The following is a 21,554-nucleotide window of genomic DNA, read 5'->3' as shown; positions in this document are numbered from 1 at the left end:
GAACACCAGAAACTAACACAATATTGTACATCAACTATGCTTCAATAAAAATATTTAAATAGTCACTGAGATTATAGTTGAGTTCTAATAATATGTATGTGACCTTAAAATTAGCAAACTTCATTATTTATCTGTTAATGAACACTATATTCTACATAGAAGGTACTTTAGAGAACTCTCAGTTATCCAGGAGCCCCTGATACCTGTGAACCCAGCTACATAAGTCTAGTTTAAAAGTAGTTCAAAATGGTTTGACATCCTTCCAATTTGTCTGCAAATGCTGCGGTTCTACATATTCCTGAGATTAAGTAGTAGATGATCAATGATTGCACATGACTGTAAAATGAAGAAAGAGAATGTGAATCACTCTGTTCTGTCATTCTAGGTGACTACTTGAAGTTTAAAATTTGCAAGAATGAAACAGGTGAACTGCACATTGCTGGTAAGTGCAAATTTTAGACCACACATGAACTAATTTACCAAATTTGAATAACTTATTTGAAGTTGAAATGTATTCTTTTTAGGTTGCTAAGTTGTTTGCTTAAAAAACAAGAGATGAATCAAAAAATGAATATCAGTGATTATTACATGATCATTACTGAAAATAATTTTGTTGATAAAAGGAAAAGGTGTTAAAATTGGTCCATTCAGAGGGTTAAATACTCTAGGTACACTAAAGGGAGAAAGCAATTTAAAAATTCCCTAAGCTCTGTTTTTTGAAAGAAGGTTAGTGTTTTGTGTGTACTATCGACAGACCACACTATTGAACACTCAGCAGATTTTAATTCACAGCCAATTCTACAGTAAGACTTGTCCTAAGAGTGGAAACATATTCTCTGATACATTGTGCCATATCTTCCCTCCAGCCCCTTAAAACAAAATCTACGACTTTGGAAAGCTCCTTAATACTTTTATTTACACCAGGAGCAGAAGAGTGCAATATTGAGAGATTGCTTTTGAGAGGTGATACAAAACTTATTCATTTTGTTTGGAAGCTATAATTGTGGGGTTTCACCCAGAAACATAGGCCTACCTAAGCTTTCTGAGGCCTGAATCTAGCTGTTCTCATACACTTGTTTGGATGAGAACTGTATAGGATGTTCCCAGCTGGACAGACTCCTGGAAATACAGGACTCCTGGAGCCCATCCCCAAAGCTTCCAATTTAGAAGATTTTGGGGTAGATCCTGGAATCTGTGTTTCAAATGATCACCAATCCTGTTTAAGTCACTACTGGACTAAACTTAAATAAATAAATATTAAGAAACTGAAAAGCTCAGAGAAGTGAAACCCTTTGATAATTTTTTTCTATTCCTCTGCCTATTAAGACTTTTAATTCACCGAATCATCGCTTTCGTTTACAGAATACACAAACAAACATGTAAATAAAGAAATAAGTAAATAAATAAATATTACGCTCTCTCCTCAAAATAATAAGAGGATAAAATAAGCGTGGTGGACAACAAGATTAACTGCTGTTGGGAGAGAGAATTCAGGGGAAAGCACGTGTAATAGTGACATGCTCTAAGAGTAAAGCACCTTGCCAGATTCAGAGGGAAGAGAAGACACCTTATTTGGAGTTTGCTATGGTCTGAGTGTTTGCGTCCCTCCAAAATCATATGTTGAAGTCCTAACCCCCAAGGTAATGCTATTAGGAGGTGGGGCCTTTGGGAGGTGATTAGGTCATGAGGGCAGAGACTTCATGAATGATGTCAGTGCCCTCATAAAAGAGCCACCACAGGGCTCCCTCGCCCCTTTCACTATGTGAGGACACATAAAGGCTCGATCTATGAACCAGGAAGGGAGCTCTCACCAGGCAGAGTCTGCCAGCACCTTGACTTCTCAGCCTCCAGAACTGTGAGAAATAGATTTCTGTTGTTTCTAAGCTACCCAGTCTCTGGTGTTTTGTATACAAGGCTGAAGGGACTAAGACAGAGTTTAATAAATATAATAAAATTCTGGCCTTGAATTCCATTTCTAAGAGATTTTAAAGAGGCAAACTTCCTTAATGTAAGAAGCTATAAATACAAACAAGACATTTAATTTCTTTTCTTAAAACCTTCTTATATTTTACTTTTAGTAGTAATGATTTTTACATTCAGATGACAGTTTAATTCAGAAATATCTATTGTGCACCCATTAGGTGCCATGCATGGAGACAGAACTGTCAGGGTTCTGAAGGAGCTTTTAGTCTTGCTACATAAATGGAAGCACCAAGGTGCAGAGACCCACCCAGCACCTTGCTATGCAGACACCAAGCCACCCAGAGAATCATCACTTGCCTTTTGCGAGTGCAGGCTTCTCTGTCTGGTGTGACAAGGTGGGGCCACGTGTGGCATTAGAGTATGCCTGTGCGATCATGCATGCTCGTAAGGTAGACTGGCACATGTTTCCCAAGGGGTAACACCTCTCAAATAAAATAACATTGTCACTTGAACTGTGTCCCTTAAAGGAAGTATTCACATGTCAGACTAAATACAGACAAGCATCTGCCAGAAGGATGAGTGGGGAGAGCGAGGTTACTTCCCACGTAGATGTAAGTCGCAGTAAGCTCTTGCAGTTGCCTCTCAGTACTCCCTACCTGGGACTGGGGGAATGTAACTGCCAGCCTCAACCACTGGACAGATTTGTGGGCAGTTTCTATTAGAGGTCTTTTTCCTTCCTGTCACTTCTCATTTTGCCACAGCAGCCAGACGAGGCTGCTACTGCCACGGGCCTCTCCCCAGCTCTCGTCAGGCACTAGGGAAGCAGGGAGACCATCTTGTTCTTATATTAAATACGAGCCTCGGGGGTGATGTACATGGCACACTGTGTTCTTGGACTTGTTTCAAATGAAAAAAATAATGTCTGTGTGTGTTGGGTGCTGGTTTTAAGACTTCATTTCTGAAAACATAGAGATAATAACAAGTGAGAAAAAAAAGATCCCCCCAAAAGCAAATATTCTCTATCTCCCCCATCTCCACACTTTAACGAGATAGAGCCTGCTCTCCCCCCTGGGGGAGCCCTTTCCTGCTCAGCTCTCATTAAGCCCTCAGGAGAGCGTTTCTCCTGGTAATTTCTCACAGCCTGAGAGGCCTGTTCCCAGGTGTTTTTCTAGGGGCTGATGTGTCCCTTCCTTCCAGGTTTCTCCCTCTTCCTGTTTGTTCCTCCCAATTCTAGAAAATCAGATTTGCTGGGAACACTGGGGTTTACAGAGACAGCAGACCTGGGGAAAGGGAGGCCTCTGTGATCTCACAGAAACTGTCCTGTAATCGATCGAGCCCCGAGTCACCCTGTGTTACTGTATTTGCTGTCTCTCAGATAGAAATTTCATACCAGTTCCGCAGCAGCCGTCCCTAAGCGTAACCAAATATGACAGAATTTCAATACTAAATTAAAGAACCCGTTACTCCCAAACTCTGGTTTCTTCAGTGATTCTGAAATTGATATTTCACTTTTTACAAATTATATAAGACAAAGCCTTTAAGTTCGAAAGATACAAACATCCCCAAAGGGCACAGAGACGAAATGCCCCTTCTCTGTGCTCTCCCGCCCTACCCCTCCTCATCCACAGAGGTGTGCAGAAGAAAGCCAGAAATTGCCCATAATCACGCTATGCCTTTCTACTGTACGTCCAATATGTGCTGTCATTATTTCAGTGTTTGAAGCTCCCATGGCAGCATTGCCAGTGAAGATAATGGGGCCTATTATTTTCAATGAGCTCCATCAGAGGTTTCAATGGGCCTGCTATCACTCGAACAAAGACGCATTGGGAAGCAACACTGCTTTCTTGTCATCAAAATGGCTGTGAGTTTGTGTGAAGCTAAAGAACACCCCTTTTCCTTTTCAGCCCTGGCGGATTTGAAAGGGGCAAGACAGGCAGTTTAGAAAGAAACAAGCCTGACTCCTCGCTGAGTGCTCTTTGCCCTGGCCGATGTAGATACGGGCTGCTTTCATTTTACGCAATCGGTAAGTTCACCAAAGTGAAACTTGCTTTACCTCTGATTTCCTATTAATAGCCAGAAATTTGTTCTCATGGAAATATCTCCTGATAGAATTATAAACAAAACAAAAGCAGAAAAATGCCTGCCAGCATGGAAGTCGTTTAGAAGGTGGTTGAATTTAAGACATAATTGAGATTCTGGCTCAGTTTTGAAATCTCTTCTCTATCCCGTTCCAGACTCTTCTCTTCTTCCCTAAACTCGAGAAGTTTTTCTTTGTCTTCACATCCATAACAGCTTGAGCTCAATCCCAAAGGTCCTTTTGTCTGCATATTTATAGAGCCTTAGTCGTCACCCTTTGTGAGACCATAATAACAAGATTACTTGTCTAACCCTTTCTAATAGTTGGGCAATTTTAGGATTGGTAAAATGTATATTCTGAGGTTTGTAAGTATGAGAATTTGAAACATGTTTACTTATAATAACAGTTCTACCAGTTCTAATATTTCACTTGAGTGTTTATTATGTTTATGCTTCTAAGTGTGCCACGTATTTACTTGCTTAATCCTCATATAACAACCCATGAGAAAGAGTGCTGTTGTTACCCTGATCCGCTCAGGTGGGAATCCTTGAGGTCTAGCGAGATCAAGTCATTTGTGGACAGCACCTCAGCTAGCAAGTGCCAGAACAGGAATCGAACCCCTGCAGCTTCAGTCAAGGTCCATGAACCGTGGGGGGCCTCTCTAGGTAACTGAGCTGCTGTAGAGCTGTTTGAAATACTAACCAATTTTTCTTTATCTTGCTTATATTCTTTGCCCCTCTCAACCTGTCCCTTCTTTCCTTTAAGTATCTCCATTCAAGCAGTTAGTAGGTTCCTGGTCTGTGTCCTTGAGTTTACCAGAGTAGGAAGCAGAAATAGCCTGCCAATCTGTCTCTAGTGTTTCCAAAGGCTTAAATTCTATTAGATGCATTACTTTAGATGCTTCTGTTTCAAAAGCATAAAAATGGATGCATTTGAGAGGAAAAGGAGAGAAAAATAAGGATTTTTAGAATCGTGGTGAATCTGCAGGATTCTTACAAGAATGAGAGATGTCTCAACCAGGTTACTTCCAGCAGGGACATTTTTGGTGTGTTCAAAAGCTCCGTGGACACCACATCATAATTCGCAGAACATCTAGCCTTCATTCAAGTGAGATCCATTCAAAGCCTGAAGCCACGTTTTCAACTGGGCTGCCTTCCCATCTGCTGCAGGAGAGCACTGGTCTTCCTGGGAAGTCCCCAGTGCTCTCAATGAAGTCTCAAAGGATGTGGTGCCCTTCTATGCCTGTAGACTTGACTTGGCCCTGTTCAATTTATCACTGCAATTTAATCCTGCAATGTTCCAGAATACCTGTAATTCCAAGGGAAGGATGGGTGATGAAAGGAAGAGAGTGGTATTAAATAGAACCCATTTAAGTTCCTCTAAACTGGGACAGTGATTGGATACAGCCTTACCATACCAGCTTCATCTTCCGTTGTGTTTTTCAAAAAGTACAATTAGACTTTGGCTATAGGCAGGAAAGAATGCTATACAGCTTGTCTGACCATTTCAGTTGTCAGCCTAGTTAAGTATAGGTTACTGCAAGGTGAATTGACTCATAATAGTATTGTCAGTGAAGAATGATTGTAAATGCTTTAAATGACCACAGAAGGGTAGTGAAAGATCAATGTTTTCACAATGCCACTTGACCTCTGGTTTATGTGTGGGGTGCTGGAAGGCACACATAGGAAAAGGTGTTTTATTGATCTGTGTGTCAAATATGCACAGTTAAAGGTGAATAAGGTTATGCTATCGGTTTATTATCTCATTGTAAAAAAGGTTTGAGATGACAATATCTAAAACAGTCTAGCAGAGATAACTTCCATGATGCAGAAATATGACCATAATTACTTCCAAACATTAATTTGGCACTAATTTTATCCCCATTATATTCTAGTCACCTCTGCACCCAGGAATTCTCATCTGTTTCTAAGAGACCAATAGTGCCTACATTTTTAAGGACTTATTTTTAGGACAAAACACATTATAGATCCTAACCTCTTACCACATGCAACAGTCATACTTCTAGAACCCATTTTTTAAAGAAAATATGTAGAGAGACTTGAATACTTATCATAACTTCACAGGTTGTAAGTCACCGATTTTTCCGTATGGCCTGTGCTGTAACTGGTGGTTTAAGCATTTCTAAACACCACTGGATTCTAAATCTTTTAAGCAAAGGTCATGTCTTCTTAATCTTATATAAGCACAAGTTAAACACCATGTCTGGAATACAGTAGGTGCTTAATAAATATTTCTTGATAAATGATCAAATATTCTTATTCAACTGAGGGTAAGCTAAAGAACAGAGAACGCAGGGGGGAAAGTTGGCTGCATCAGTTTGTGGTAGTCATGAGAGAGAGTGACACTTAGTTAACAAGTATTTATACTGTACTTACTTATAGCACTTTTTATAAGACTGGCCGAATTCTAATTATCTCACAAACGTGATTAATCGTCATAAAGACCTCCATGAGATAGTTATTATTTTTATTGTTATTTTTATTGTTGTCTTCCCTATTTTACAGGTGAGGAAACTAAGGCACATCTAAGAAGATGATCTGCCCAAGGCCACATTATGAGTTTATCAACAAAAATCTTCAGGTTTTTTTCACATGAATTATCATTATACCACCTTGTATTTGGATAGATGGTTTTGGTTTATGGGAAATGATGGGTGAATCTGTCGATGATCTATGAATCAAATGAAGTCTAAATGTATCTTTTTAAGACAGATTGCCCATTTCCCCCCATATTCCTTTTCTGTAAAATAGCTTGTCTAAGGGTAGGGGTAAGGGGATTTCAGAGCTAGCGGTCTTGGACTCCAGATTTAAGATAATGTTTTGAACCGTGGCTTACTCTATAGAAGCTCACACCAACGGTTTACCAAACAGCTTAACAGATGTGCTTACTCATAAATTACTCTCACTTATTTAGGAAAAGAAGCTATTTTAAAATGTAACTGTCCAGGGATTTTCCCAGACACCTGCACAACTAACTCAGCCTGTCAAAATATCAAATTATGTGAACAAGTGGAAACCTTGCAAATCAAATGCTAAAAGGTGGCATAACAACTGTTGAGGCAAAAAAGATCTGAAAGTATTAGCTGACCACAAGTTCAAAAGATTATGACAAGACTTAAAAAAGAATGCCATTTTATATAAAATACTAGATGTACCCTGTCTGGTTTGTGGGGGTTGATGAGTCTACATTTCAAGTATGGGTTTCAATTTAGGCTCCTCATTTTAAAGCAGGAAAATGACAGATTCAAATTACTCACAAAATGTATGCTAGTGAAGACAAAGCAGCTCTAAGTTGAAACAATCAAAGGGCTGGGAAATGGCTGGCAAATGGAAGATCTAGAAAACTCACAACAGTTGTTTAGAATGTCTGAAAGAGACTCTGCAGTGAGGGATAAATATTTTCACTTCATAATCCTGCCTTTCTGTCTCTGAAATACACCTTCATCTCTATATTTCCACTGCCTCTGATCTAAATTAAGCCTCCATATTGCAATAATTTCCTAATTAGTGTCCCTGCATCTCATCTTGTATTTCTCCCGCATAAACCCTTCATAACATACCAGAATTGTCTCCAAAACACCAATCTTACTGTGACATTTCCCAGCTTAAAAACCTCTAAGTGGCTCTGCAGTACACACAGAGTAAGTGTGAATTTGTCAGTCTCACAAGGTTTCTGACTATTATTCACATTCATATCCTGCTCCTCCTCTCTTATCCCAGCCCCACAACCATCTCCCTTTCCTTACACCTATGCCCTGGTTCCTTAGGACTAATCACTCTAAACCTGTTTTCCTTACACACACACTGTTCTTTCTCTCTATCTGGAATTCTCCACCCCCAAATCCCAATTCCCAGCTAATAAACTTCTGTTCATCCTTTAGAACCTGCAAAAATATGTCATTTCTTTTATGAAGCCTACCCTACTTCCCACAGTCAGGATTCAGGGTCTTCTCCTCAGCACACCCCTAGCCCTTTGTACATAATACACAGAGGGGCAACACAGGGGAGCAGATATTGTTTCAACAGAGCAATAACATTGGTGATGACATTAATAATATTAGCTACCATTTCCAAGCATCTAGGAGGTGCCAAGCAATGTCTTAGGAATTAGGCATGTGCCATCTTGATCCACACAACCCTAGGCAGTAGGTCACTTACAAATAAAGAATCTGAGAGTCAGATAGGTATAGTGGCTTGCCCAAGGTCAAGCAACAAGTAAATGGTAGAATTGGGATTTGAAAACAAGTCTCTCTGACTCTAAAATCCATGCTCCAGGCCATACACAAAACTGTCTCCATTAAACCTCCAAAAAAATCAGAGGTGTCCAGTTGATGTCGTGGTGTCCTCTGGAAGTTTGTTTCTAACCATTGAAAGTGAATGTTTCTTTCTCAGAAATATTTCAGAATGCTAACTCCACTCTTTTGGACTCTACCCTATTGAAATAGCATCAAGGAGGGTGTGGCGTGGTAGGGTCCCAGCCAGCTCCCCTTCTTCTCAAATAATCACCATCGGCACTCTCCTAGGCACCCTGAATACTTACAGTCTCCAAATAAAACTAGCATACTTGCAAAAGAACAAGGTTTCCAGACATATGCTCCAGCTGCCTTCGTCCTCTCACCAGACGATGGCCCAAGTCCCTCCCATAAAGAAACAGAGAATTGCTGCTGACTGTACGGGCTCTAAGGATGCCTTCACATCTAGCATTCTTTGAAAAAAAAAAAACTCTACGGAAAAAGCAGAGAGATGTAGAATACTAATCTGTAGGTCCTCTGCTTAATGTTGATTATGTACACTTGATACCACTCTCTTCTCACCCTTTACAGATAACATTCTGTCTGAATCTATCACGGACTTGTTATTAGGACCATAGGCTCTCACTTGTGTTCTTGGCTGTTTAAAAACCTAAGAAACATTCTGAAGTTGTTTACTGAAAAACTGCTTACCATTTGCTTATCTCCCTACCAAGGGATATATGCAAGGGGAAGTTTAATGCATTTATCTTCCCCCTCTGATTGCATCTTGCCATCTGTGGTGCATCCAGGAGGACCAGAGAGGCATGCATCTGTAATGACTGTACTTTAATATTCTGGATGCTACTATAGATACCAAAAGATTTGGGAGGGAACTGAAGCCTAGGGAAATATATGGGTAAATTCAGCTCAGTTACTTTCCTTTGGATGATTTGCCTGAAGTAGAACATTCTAAAGTTTGCAAGTTAGTACGTGATATCTTTCAAAATAACTCTAGATGTGCGGCCGGTTCTGTTCAAAAAATGGAACGTCAAAGGTGACTCAGCCCAGCTGAAGCAAGAAAAGTTTAATTCAGAACATAATTTCCTTTCCTTTATTTGCACACCACAGTTCTGGGGAATAAAAGCCATTACGGAATCAAAGGACAATTTGCTTTTTTGTTGTTGTTGTTCTGCACTGAATTTTTAAAGGCTTTTTTAAAAGAACATAAACAGATGAATGATACTAGATTCAGTGCAGCTTAAAACTAAGTACCTTGAGCTCTTTCCTATGATAAACAGAAACCAATCTTGGCTCTCTGCCCCCAAGCACAGTTCTGCGTGTACTCAGTGAGATGAATTTTTTCCTTGTCTGGGGGAAGGGAGTTCAGGCAGGCATGGGTAGTGAGTCTCAGAGAGATAGGAATTTTAAAAGATATTTAATTAAAATGTTTCAGTCTTCTCCCTCCCCTCTCCCCACAAAATAAAGTCTCTCTCTGCCTTTCAGGTTTCTCTATTTCCAAATGTTAAAGGGAAATTCTGAGCCTATCAGAGAAGTCCCTGGGCTTTTCTACGTATCTTGTCGGGTAGAAGAAATATTGTTAGGGTGGGGAGATCAGGAGAAACTATACTTACACTTAAAGGAAAATAAAAGAAAAAATCTAATAGTGTGAAGGAAACAGTGAAAATTCCAAGAGCTAAATAAAATGTGCTTCTATAAGAGTTTCTGTAGGACGTAGATTATAAGGTGTGGACACCAAGGTTTTGGAGGCAGCGACAGAGTGTGAGAATATTGATATGAATTATGCATTAAATCCCTTAGAACTTCTTCAAGAAATATCAGTAAATGGTGGGATTGCTTTTAATTACTTTTTGATGGCTGAGCTATTTCTCTGAATGTGACACTGTACAGAGAATAGACAATGTCAGGCCCCAGCTTATAATAGGAATTAAAGAAGAAACTAAGTCTAAAACCAGGAGGGAGAAAGTGAGTTCTGCCTCTAAAGCCCTTCCAGAATTGGGGATGCTGAATGTGACTTTAAGCCCTCCCTGAAGCCTTGGCATGGAGTTCCTAGGAAGAACACTGACCTGGAGCATGGTGAGCACCTTCAGAAAATTCTCTGTGCAAACATTTAGCTCTACTATAGTTGACAAACTTTCACTGCTGACCACTGGGTAGCAGGATTGTGATCACCACTGAGAGACTGCCAGCTGTGGTTAAAGACAAAGGACAGGAGCAGTTAATGATGCGTCAGGGATCTACCAAGGGCTCAACACTGGAGTGAAGCTGAGAACCGTGTAAAGCACAGAGCAACCACCCAAGAGGCTGACCCTCAGGCAAGGGAATTATGACCACACACAGAGCACAGCTGGAGGCCAGAAAGAACTGGAAGAGTCAGGAAAGGAACATTCAGTAGCAGCTCAGCAGAGGCTTCCCATCCACCCCTGATCCAGATATGAAGTGTGTCCCAGCACAGAAACTGCAAACCCTTCGGGGGTCAGCCATCACCATGTGCTGTGGTGATGGTCCCATCTGAATGCGAGACTGATTTTTCAGCTGTTGGGCAGAGCCCCACACTTTCAGTCTGCATGAGACACCAAAAATTATGTATTTGATCCTGAAGATGAGTAATGTTCATATAGTAGAAATGGAAGAAGAGAATGGATTGCAGGCAGGGAGAACGGGACTGGAATGGTAGAAAAAGATGCTTCTTCCTTCCATATTTATGAAGATTTGTAAGTACTTTCTCAGCTCCAGAGAAGAGAGACCACAAAAGAAACTGTTTTCCATATAACCACACTCTTTACTGAGTCTCTAAATCCCATTTGTGATTATTTTCACCCTTGAATTATTCTACTTTAAAGGTTAGAAAGTAAAAAATACTCAACTTCCCACACTGCCTGGCTGCCATAGGTTGGCTTGTGACACAGTTCTGGCCAATGAGGTATCATGAGAAGCCCTTGGGGGTTTCTTCCTCAAGTCAAAAAGCAAAACCTAGTGAAGCTTAGTCTTCAGCCTTCTGCTGGCCAGGAATGCCAACATAAGGTGAAAATGCCATCCTTCAACCGAGTATAGGAAATATAAGGGTTAATAAATGCATAATAAGGATAGAAAAGCGGAGATTGGAAACAGCTTTAGTTTCTGGTGGCATCACTGAACCCTGATGGCAGTCCTGAATTTCCTATCTTTAACTTCCTGCTTCACAAGAGAAAAGAAAACCTGTTTAAGCCATGGTAACAGAATTGTCTATTATTTACAAATGAATTCATAACTAATATACATTTCAGTTCCATAGGAATGCTATTTATTCCCTTGCTCATGTCACTGTCTTATCCTCCCATAGGGTCAAATATAGCATATATCTCCTACAAACCATAATGTTATCCTCAATTTGGAGCAAAACCTCCATTTTTCACAGGTGATACACTAATACCGAAAGTCTCATACTGATTGTCAGATGCTTTCAAAGATCTGTTCCATTGCCTGTAAAATTATAAAACCATATTTACCTCCAAATTAGAACTAGACCCTTTCAAGGTCAGGCTTGTATGCTAGGTAAATAGTAAAATAATTACTATGTGTTTGTTATTTTCACATTAAAATGGTGATAAACTATGAGTAGAATGTTTCAAATTATGACTGAATCTATGTGATTTTAAAACAGCTGATTGACAACTAAAAAACTTTCAAACTGCTTCTCTGAGTCAAGGTAAGTCAAAATCAAGTTAATTATTTTCTGAAGTTTTTCTCCATTTATATTCAGTTTACATTCTAGCATTTTGACCATATCAAATATATGGGTAATATCCCAAAATTATGCTTTTAATTTGTATTCCTTATTTATTTCAGGCATTCTTAAACCATATTGCTGTGATTTGAGATGTGATATTTGTTTATGATTTTTTTACACCCAACTGATCTGTCTCAGGATGCATTCAGCTGCCAGAACAAAACACTTAAATTACAGTGTTTTGAACCACTGCTCAAGTGTATACATTGTTTACTTACAAGAATTCTGTAGGCTGGCAAATACAGGGTTGTTTTGGAAGCTCAACAATGTGGTAAAAGGATTGGCTTTTTCATTGTCCTAATCCTTCATTCTCTGTGTGTTTGCTTTCATTCTCATGTCTGTCACCTTGTGGTTATGTACTGGCTGCCCTAGTTCTAGGCATGTCATCTTCACCCAGTAGAATCCAAGATGGAAGATACAGAGAGGAGAACTAAAAAAGACATTCTTGGTATACAAATATCTCTTTTATTAGGGAGGAAATGAATTCCCAGATGCCCTTGGCAAACTCCCTCTTAAGGAAGTCATCCCAGAACAATTTCTACAAGGGTTAAGAAAAGAAAAGTAGTGACATTATTGGCCTAAACTAATCATGACACATTCCTTTGGGTTAAGCACATTGCTATATGGATTCTGTTAACAAAGGAAACATTTCCAAGGGCGATAAACTAGTGACAACGCTACAGAACCAGCTATGCACTCTTATCCCCTGATCACTGGAACGTTATTCATTATCCTCCACTACAGGATGTTAAGTTAACTATGAAATGTCAACAATAAATTAATTACTAGATAAGCCTATAATCTTTTTTTTTAAGTAAGACAGACAGCATTCACCTTAGCCATGGCAACTCTAAAAGCAAAACCATATAATAAACAGTGTATTTGTGCTCATTCATTCATTCAATAAAACTTCACTTCATAGCCACTATGTGCCAAACTCTGTACTAGGTACTTAATATTTACTAGGAAAAAAACAAAACAAACACAACAGATAAAGGGCCCTTGAGGTACTAGTGGGAGAACACACAATAAATAATAAACATTAACTAGTATGAAGCCCCTTTCTGTGGAGGATTTTATTTTCTACATTTTTGACCTCAGGCTTGACCATATTACTTGTTTTAGCTAGTGAAACGTCAGTGGGAGTGATGGGCATTATTTCTAAGCAGAAGCTTCTGCTGTCTCTTCTCTCTACCAGGAGAAAGGCAATTCAGCATGGAATATTCAGAAGGAAAGACACTGCAAATAAAACACTGTTGTTGTAAGTCATTGAGGTCTTCAGTCACCATAGTATCACAGAAGTATGACAGGCTAAGCTGACCAGTACTACAATTAACACAGTATATAGAACCTGATAAATATTGTAGAATAAAGGGAAAAAGTCGACCAGAGCACAGAGGGTCAGTAGTAAGATACGGGTGTGTTCAGATAGCAGTTTTAAATAGGGTGCTCAGGTAAACTTCACTGGGGAGATGAGATTTTAATTTGCATTCTGGGATAAAGTTAGGGAATTTTGCCAAGAGGATATATGATAAAGGAGCATTCAAGATAGAAGTACCAGCTAGAGGAGAGGCCCTCAGGTGAGAAGATGCATAGAGTATTTGGGGACTGTCAAAGAGTCTTCCATGGTTCAGGCAAGTAATAAAGGGGGACAGAATTAGGAAGAGAGTTCAGAGGGGTAATGGGGCCAGATAGAGTGAGGTTTTGGAGCCAAATAAGGATTCTGGCTACTCCTTTGAGCTAACAAGGGAGCCACTGCAAGGTTTCTAATAGAGGAAGGAAGGGTGCTAACTTAAATTTTAAAAGTATCAGTTGGCTGTTGTGTTCAACATAGACTGCTGAGTGACAAGGTAGAGCATGGACACCAATTAAGAGGCTATCACAGGAATCCAAGTGAGATAGGATGGTTACTCGAACCAGAGAAGTAGCCAAGGAGGCTGCAGATATGTTAAGATTCTCAATATATTTTGAAGGTAGAGAAAACAGGATGTAGTAATGGATTTGGTGTGGGGTGAAGAGAAGACTCTGCTCCTCTGAAAAAATGAAGTGTGCTCCCTTACAGCAGTAACTAGTGCTGTCTAGTGGATGGACCACTCAGCACTGTCATTCCTGCTGACCACTTGGTGTACTCGGCAGTTGTGTCTGCTGGGCCTGTGAGATACACAATGCCACTAGATCACCAGACAGTGGGGTTGATGGTCACAGTGGCTTATGAAATACAAGGGGAAATTAGAAATAGACTAGTCCTGTATAGAAAAGAATCTGAGCACTCTTGCTACCATGATATTTTATATTAGTATATGTCATACATCATATGGCATAAATCTAAAATTGTTTTATTATCTTGTAATATTTCTATAATAGTTTGCAACAAACGTTTTTGGTTTTGCTAAACTATGAAACAGTAAATTGATGTCTAATAACAACAAAAAGCACTGAGTTTTCATTCCACGAGAAAGTTGATGATAAATATGCAAACTTCACAAACTCTTGTTGATATTTGCCATCTTCCATGGTGGTATTAATGATACCACAGGTCACATGAAGAGCAGAACACACAAATCTGATGAAGAAGCATCAGTGATTTTAGATTTTAAAGAAGATAGTTCCCCCCAAATTATTTTATAGTTGGACCTGCCAAATGTGGGTTTATAAGTTACTAAATGAAGAATGACTTTTCCATCATTGCTCATTATTTTAAATTACTTTTGTTCATCTTCCATTTCAAGTTTCTTGTGGTCCAACAGTTGAAGAGCTTCATGAATAATTAAGTGATGCTGGTGCTATGTAAGTTTTGTTAGATTCTTCAGATAGAAAATCAGTTAAGTCACTAATGGTTTGATTACTTTATTCATCCAGTTCAAATTAAAGCTTTTAAAGTTTCACTCCTTTGCCAGTGAAATTTCTAACATTACTTCAAATGCCACTTGGGTGACTGTAACAATAAAGGTAAAATTATTTGTTTTGTAGTGAAAATTTGAACGCAAATTTTGGGGGATATAGTACCACAGTCATAATGAAAAGAACGATGTTCTTAATAATTAAGGTCTCTGTGTAGTAGAAATAAACTGGAATTGGTTGTGGGACATGCATAATTCAAAGCTAAGTCTAAATTTGTGGTGATATTTTAAAAATGAAAATGGAAGTTGTCAAAATTTATAAATAGTATTGTACACACACGCAGAAAAACAGCTATAAAGCTGATGTTTAATTAAAAAAAAACAACTTTAGCAAGGCAGTGTATCCCAAATCCGATCCTTTGAGTTACTACTGTGTTCTACGTGACAGTGAACTTTTTCTGAGTTAGTCCTTTAAATGTTGGTTAATTTCCATTGAAATCAGAAATCTTTAATTGAAGTACTTAGGGGTGAAAAAGCCTAAAAGAAAACAAAACAAAACTCTAGCTACCAAAGATTTTAATAGATTATAGTTAATTATTAAAATTAAGCCTGAAAATAGAAAGGCTTACAAATGTATTTCTATAAAAAAAAAAAGAGACAACAGGAAAATATAGGTGATGACAGGTCAAATGATATACATGATTTCATTTTGAAATTTGATAATTTCACTTTGCAATATCCCAAGTATGGAAAGATTCTTTTCATAGAGCTCCCATTTTTAATTGGATACATGTTCATTTTGAACCAATGGAATAAAGTTGCAAAGTCCTATGGTTTTGGAGCATCGAAATGATGAAACACTCAAAGAAATCATATGTAGAGAAAATTATCTGACAAATTTTTTACTGTAAAAATAGTTATCAAAGAAAGGTCATCCCAATGGAGGCAAAAAAAAAACCCAACTTATGGCATATTTGAAATGAACTATATATATGTACGTTAATAAAAAAAATCAGAACTGAAATATCCTCCTTTTAGCAGAATTTTCTATGAGCTTCCTAGATACCTTGACACTTACAGTATTTTTCTCATTTAAAAATATAGTGTAAAGAAAAGAATGCATTGAATGTATCAGCAGTTCAAAAATTACTATTTTCTATTTCTTAAAATATAAGAATACATGTAAATTTTATTTTAGAAGAATGTTATTTTTGAAAGGACTTTTGAATAAAATATTTTTGAAATCCACAATAAGGTCAAATTGTTGAAAAATACATATTTCAAAAATTATATCATTTCAATTATTTTTCACTTTAGTTTTCTCTTCCAAATGTATCCCAATTTGGAAGATAGATGATAAAGACAAAGGTGATATCAAAAGCTTGCTAGAGCAGCTAGAAGGATGGATTTGCCATTAACTGGGACATAGAAGATGTTAAGTGGAGCAGTTTTCAGAGTAGGAAGGATAAGGGGTTCAGTTTTGGACATGCTCATTTTAGATGTCCATGTAGATGTTAGGTTGGCAGTCAAATATACAAGTCTAATCCTGATAAAGATGTGTGGGCAGAATATGAAATTTTGAGAGTCATTATCATATAGATTGTTTTTTTTTTTCCTGTGGAGAGACACAGCATCATCCTGTCCCAGTTTGCTTGTACCTCTGTAATATGACTTTGTTCTCCTTCCATTAAAAAGTGAAATCTATTTTTCCATCTCCTATTTGTGCATTGATTTTGTGACTTACTTTGACCAATAAACTGTGGCAGAAGGGATGATATGACCGCTGAGGCTAAGTCTATACAGGTCTTTTAGCTTTCCTTTCACTCCCTTAGAGCACTGCCCTGAAACTGCAATGTAAGGAAGCCCATCTGACCTGTAGGACAACGTGAGACAACAAGGAGAACCAAGGCAACCCTGCTGACAGCCAGAACCAACCACCGAACCTGCGTGTGAGGGCATCTTGGACCTTCCAGCCTACCTTCCAGTTGAATGCAGTGGCATGAGTGAGCCAAGTGTCACCAGGAGAGGAACCATCCAGTAAACCCGTAAACCATGAAAGATAAGAAACTGCTGTTGTTTTATACCAACAACTTCGGGGGTGACTGGTTACAGAGCAATACATAACTATTAGAATACTTCACAAGATTCATTAAAATTATCAAAAGAATGATGGTCAAGAAAGGGTAAGGATCAAGGACTAAGTCTTGGACACTGGCATATAGCCAATATCTGTATTACATGCATATTATATTGAAATTTGGCTATATTATTGGAAAAACATGTTTAGTTAAAGACAGCTATGGAAATGATTGTCTAGAATTCCAAAATGTTAAGCAAATGTGATGATTTACAGTGATAATGTAACCCTGTGTTTGCATCTGTTGCCTCACAAACCCTAACGTGTTTGCAAATGGGAAAACATACAACGTTTATTGTTGAAATTTATATCTATCAATCTATCTCTATATATCTATATAGATATATATATCTCACAGTGACTGATACTATAGTGTGTATACTACAAACTCTGTTGTAGAAAACCAAGGAACTAATGATAAACAAGGAGATGTGGCTGTATGCCATAATGAAACGCGATCTAGTGGTGGATGTAGACAATTAAATGAGCAATTACAATGTGACAGGAAGTAAGGACTTGCTATGGGACAACATACACAGACCACCTTAACAGACTTGGGGAAGACCATGGTCAGAGACATTTTCTGAATAAAGTAGTATCTCAAGTGAGACCTGGAGGATATTCAAATGCTAACCAATCAGCCAAAGTCACAAGACCAGAAATTCTGAAGGTCAGAGAAGGAGAGATCATTACATATTCTAAGACTTAAGAAGCTGTGGTGCATAGTTTTGGGGGAGGGGGAGAGCATGGGCATGGGAACACTGAGGAAGGCATGACTAGAGCTGGGGATGAAAAGGCAGCTTTCCTTATTTTATTAACGATGCTACAAATTAAGACTTCATCCTAGATGTAGAGTTATGGTCTCTGTTGTGGTCAGCGCAGAAGCTAGAATACAGTAGACTGAGGAATGAGTGAGATGAAAAGAGTAACCACAAGGATGGTCAACACTTTAGGTCTGTATCTATGAAAGAAAGAGGAAAAGAAGGTGGTGGCTAGAGAATAATATGATATTAAGAAGAGGTTGTTTTAAACTTAGGCAAGCATGTTTGGTACTGATGGAAAGGAAGCCAAAAATAATGGTAGAGTTGAAGACACAGGAGAAGGAATCCTCCTCAATTCGTAGAGTGAGAATGCTGAAAAGGTGAGAAAGAAAGAGATCAAGGGCACAGGTGGGGAGATTAGCATCAGACAGTTAATTCATACGCCGAAAGAAGAGAGAGGAGGAAAGGATAAGTGTGGGTGCAAATAAGCTGCTCTGGTTGCATAAAGTTGAGAGAGTCGTTAGTAGGCTTCTATTTTCTCCTTTAAGTAGGAGGCTAGGACATATGCTGAGGGGTGAGAAGCAAACTGGCAGGAACAGAGGTTTAAGGAGAATGGAGAAGGTTGGAAATATCTGTTGCAAAGAAATGGGAGTGAGAACTAATTAGGAAATCAATGGCAGCCCAGTTGAAGTTGGATATCACAAATTTAGAGCAGCACTAATCTGCTAGGTAATGAGTTTATCTCCATTAGTGCTTAGCAGTAAGGGTATAAACTCAAAGAAGACAGGCAGTTTGATTCACTTAGATTAACTTTTTCCACGTGTATGTTTTAGAAGGACAATGGAGCCATATGACACATATACATCAATTAGAAGGCAGGTTAGGATAAATGTTACATGAATGATATAAACAATCATGCCTATAAGTATAGGGAGAAGAGGCAAGTCAGTATTGGGAACATCTGTTAAAGGTAACAGTGAGCATTTTCTAAGATAGACAGGAAATGTCAGCGCATTCAAGGTGAGGGAAATTCATAGGTGATGGCCTGGATGTAAACAGAGCAAGGTGCTCTCAGAGACAAGAGTTGCAGAAATGGCAGGTCCTTGGTGAGAAGTGATGTGAACTATATTAGACAGGTAGATGCACCTAATTCTGGAAAGTGTGTGGTGTGTGTATGTGTGTGTGTAAGTTTGGAGCCATTAGGAATCTTGAAATAAAGCAGTGATACGTTGTGAGCAGGAGTGGTAAAGGAAGAACACACACATACACAAACACGCACATACACTCATATGCCTTTTTCAGCATCACTACTTAAGTAGACCCCAATGCTTTAATTTGGTTAACAATAAATGGACACCTAGGAACATGAACAAAAATACGATATTCATGCATCTAGCCTTAAGTTGAAAAGACTATATAATACTTTACAGCTTGTAATACTTTAATTATAAAGGTACTTCTAAAAACTCAATATATTGTTCAACTTCTATAAAAGCCTCATTTTTTTCATTCTTTCAACAAATGTTAAGTGCCAGGTACTGTTCTAGACGCTAAGATTATTACATGAAACAAAAGAGAAAAAGGAAAAAGCCCTGCTTAGGGAGTTCACTTTATATTAGGAAAGACAGACAATAAAAACTAAATAGATAAGATATATGGTATACAATGATGTGATAAGTTCTTTAGAAAAATGATAAAGATTGAGGGGAAATGGGTAGTTCTAGGGCTTGGGAGTTGTTTTACAATTTTAAATTGAGTGGTCAGCAAAGGCTTCATCATGGAGCTGATATCTGAAAAAAACTGAATGTGTGTAATGAAAAAAGCCATGAGGAAGTCTGAGGTGATTGTAAGGACTCTGGCTCTTACTCTGACATAAAGGGCAGATCATTAGTGCTTGAGCAGAGGAGGGGAACATGACCTAAGTTCTAAAAGAATCACTTTAGCAGCTGTACAGTGCATGGAGTGGGAGTGTGAGAGTAGAAATGGTGAAGTAAGTAATTAGACCATTTCAGTCATGGCGAGAGCACTGATGCTGCCATGCACTGTGGGTAGCACTGTGGTGGTTGTGATCTGTTGGAATATGGACATATTCTGAACATAAAGCCAACAGGATTTGCTGGGGGAATGGATATAAGGTATGTGACAAAGAGTGAAGTCAATAATAACTCCCAAAGTTTTTACCTGAGCCAAGGGGATATGTTTACTATTTACTAAGATGGAGAAGACTATAGGTTGGAGATGAAGAAAAGACATTTAGTTTGGGGCCCATAAAGCTGAGATGCTTATTAGACATTCAGGTGGTGATGTTTAATAAGCAGCTGGATATATAAATCTGGAGTTCAGCTGCAAGTCCAAGGTGAAGAGATAAATTTTGGAAGAGTCTATCTTACAGATGAGTATAGGTAAATCATAAAGAGCCCTGAGGTCTGGGCTCCAGAGCCTACAAAGTTTAGTGGGAAATTGAGGAATATGTTTGTGAAATAGAAAGTTCCAAAGAACGTGGTGGCATCTTAAAACCATGTGACAAAAGTATTTCAAAGAAAAAGGAATGATCAACTCTGTCAAGTGCTACTGAGAGGTGATTTAATACAGGGTCTGAGAGTTAACTACTGGATTTAGCATCATGGGATAAATTGGTAAATATGATCAGAGCATAACAGGTGGAGAGGTAGACATTCATTCAGATTCAATAGAAGATAAAGGAAGACTAACTGGAGACAGCCCATGCAGATGATTCTTCTGAGGAGTCTTGCCATAAACAGATGAAAAGAAGTGAAGCATTAGCTTGAGGGGGGATTTAAGATCAGAAGATTTTTTTAAAAATTTAATTTATTTTTTAATTGAAGTATAGTTGTTTACAATGTTGTGTTAGTTTCAGGTGTACAGCAAAGTGATATATATATTCTTTTCCATTATAGATTACTGCAAAATACTCAATATAGTTCCCTGTGCTATACACTAGGTCTTTGCTGTTTATCTATTTTATGTATAATGGTGTCTATCTGTTAATCCCAAACTCCTAATTTATCCCTCCCTCCCCTCCCTTTCCCCTCTGGTAACATAAGTTTGTTTTCTACGTCTGTGAGCCTATTCGGAGATATTTTTAAGTCAGAGTAAATTTCAGCACTTCTGAATGCTGATGGAAAACGATCTGGTAAAGGGAGAAAAAGTGACGACTCAGAAAGGAGCTGTCCAACTGCTGCTGTGACGTCTTTCAGCAAGTAAGAGGAAATGGGACATCACGGACAAGTGCAGGGGCTGCATTCTGACAAAAGTTTGCACACTTCATCCACAATACCAGGCAAGCAGGAAAAGTATATACAGATGCAGGTATGTGATAAAGGTGGTAGTAGGAACTTGGAGATTTCTTCTTGATTGTTTCAGTGTTCTCAGTGAAATAAGTGATTTATAAATTTAAACATAATAATGGTATATTGAATATAATTTATCCGGAAAGTATCAAGGGTCCATTTGAGGTTAATCACCATGAATTAAAAAGTTAGATCAATTAATAAGCAATGTATTTTTTAAACATACTGGCTTCTATTCGTTTAAGTATAGAAAAGGCAGGGATTTAAATTTCAGAAAGGTTAGAGTTGCGTAGGTGAATGTGATGAAGCCAGAGGAGCCAAAGGGAGTTGACAATGCATGCTAGAAAGTGAAAACGTTTACCCTGGAGAAGGAAGACGGAAAAAAAAAGGTAGGTGAGAAACAATGAAAAGGCTGTAGGATTACTCAACAGTAGGTCCTGGTGGGACAGAAAAATTTTATTAATGA

General features: G+C 38.5%; 1 long non-coding RNA gene across 1 annotated transcript; it reads left to right on the top strand.

Moving 5' to 3' along the window:
• The first annotated feature begins 3,831 nt into the window (after nt 1-3,831).
• LOC105075264 (uncharacterized) lies at nt 3,832-19,504 on the top strand. The gene is made up of 3 exons (XR_006727687.2): nt 3,832-3,946; nt 6,526-6,601; nt 16,712-19,504. It is a non-coding gene; the product is annotated as an uncharacterized LOC105075264 (long non-coding RNA).
• The last annotated feature ends 2,050 nt before the right edge of the window (nt 19,505-21,554 follow it).

Source organism: Camelus bactrianus, chromosome 6, assembly GCF_048773025.1.
Source record: "Camelus bactrianus isolate YW-2024 breed Bactrian camel chromosome 6, ASM4877302v1, whole genome shotgun sequence".
NCBI lineage: Eukaryota > Metazoa > Chordata > Mammalia > Artiodactyla > Camelidae > Camelus > Camelus bactrianus.
The sequence above is the reverse complement of the archived record's forward strand: the minus strand, read 5'-3'. Positions and strand labels throughout refer to the sequence as shown.